Raw genomic sequence first — 1,947 nt, forward strand, 5'->3', positions numbered from 1 at the left:
GAACTGCCACAAGAACATAGGAATCAAAACTTTTGCCAGACCATGATCCTTCCAATTTATAATTCATCTTTAATAGTACATCAAAAGGATTATTTTCTCAGAGGATGATGGTTGCCCTCTCTAATGATAATCTCCAAACACAAGAGGGTAACATCTGTTAATTTGGCATAGTAACCTGTTAAGCAGCTAGCACCTGAACATCTATCTGTATAGTGAATGAATCACTTGCTTAATGATAGATACCTTTCAAATCTATCTCTAGCTTTGATATTTCTCCTGAACCCCAGACCCCAGTTGGCTTGTGAATAGCTTCACATGGTGGTCCCCTAGGTACCTCCAAGTCAACATATCCAACTGAATTAAGCCATAATCTCTCCTCTTTACTTCTATTCCTAAAACTAGTCCTGTTCTTCACAGTGAATGAATGGCACCCCTTAGGCCCACTTGCCCAAACCAGAAAGAAGTCATTTATGAGTCCTTTCCCTTCCTCACCACCCTTCCCTCCTAGCAAGGGGACCAATCCTATTGATTCTCCTTGATCTAGTGCATCTCCACCCTCACAACCACCTAGTATCAGCTCTCATCATGTCTCACTTGGGCCATTACAGCAATGTGTTTATTGGTTTCCCTGACATCCAAGTGGCTACCAGAATGATCTTTGGAAAAACATCTTAACATTTTCACTTTGAACACTTAACAGTGTTCAAAATTCTGACAGTCAAAATCTAAATTCCTAGCAATTCATACAAGGTTTTTAAAGACCTTTCAACCTCATCTCCCAAAACAACTCACTTCATTTACCCATGTATCACTACTAATACACATATCTTTTGCTTTGGGAGAACCAAACATTCTAGTTCCTCAAATCTTTTTGTGTGTTCTGTAAATGGTTCTTTTAGCTTAACGATAATTTTTTTTTCCCTGTTGCCTTCTTTCAGTATTTTGTCTTTGTTTTTGACTTTCTGTGATTTGAAATGATATGTCTAGGTGTAATTCTTGGGGACATTTATCCTGTTTGGTGTTCTCTGAGCTTCCTGGATCTGTGATTTGGTGTCTGACATTAATTTAGGGAAATTCTCAGCCATTATTGTTTCAAATATTTCTTTTATTCCTTTTTTTCTTTCTGGTATTCCCATAATGTGTATGTTACACCTTTGGTAATTGTCCCAAAGTCCTTGGATAGTCTATTCTGTTTTGTTTTGTTTTTTTCTTCTTCAGTCTTTGTTCCCTTTGCTTTCAGTTTTGAAGGTTTCTATTGATATATCTTCAAGCTCAGAAATTCTTTCCTCATCTGTGTCCAGACTACTAATAAGTTCATCAAAGGCATTCTTCATTTCTGTTATAGTGTTTTTTGATATATAGCATTTCTTTTTGTTTTTTTCTTGGGATTCCTATATCTCTGCTTACATTGCCCATCTGTTCTTGCATACTATATACTTTATCCATTAGTGCCCTTTGCATAATAACTGTAGTTGTTTAAAGTTCCCAGTGTGATAATTCCAACATCCAGACATGGCAGGATGTCTTCAAGTTATGTTTTTTGACTTTTAGTGTGCCTTGTAATTTCTTCTTGATAGCCAGGAATGATGTACCCATAAAAGAACTGCTATAAATAGGTCTTTAGTAATGTGGTAGTAAGGGGTAGGGGAGGGAGAAGTGTGCTCTAGTCCTATGATTAGGTCTCAGTCTTTTAGTGACCTATGCATCTAGACTGTAAACTTCACAAGTATTTCTTAGTTTTTTTTCTCCCCCCTTAGGTGGGACAGGATGGCTACAGTAGACTGGAGTTGGGTATTTCCCTTCTCCTGGGTCAGGTAGGTCCTGATAATACCCAGAAGGTTAGGCTCTAGTTAACTAGTTTCCCCTGAGGGAAGTCCTTATTAAAAAGAACAGAGTGCTCTGGTTTCAAAATGGTTCCTTTCCCCTTTCCCTGCCAAAGCATTAGAG

The sequence above is a fragment of the Mirounga angustirostris genome, unplaced genomic scaffold, assembly GCF_029215605.1.
Source record: "Mirounga angustirostris isolate CCGP_5_RB_7025 unplaced genomic scaffold, mMirAng1.0.hap1 SCAF_9, whole genome shotgun sequence".
NCBI lineage: Eukaryota > Metazoa > Chordata > Mammalia > Carnivora > Phocidae > Mirounga > Mirounga angustirostris.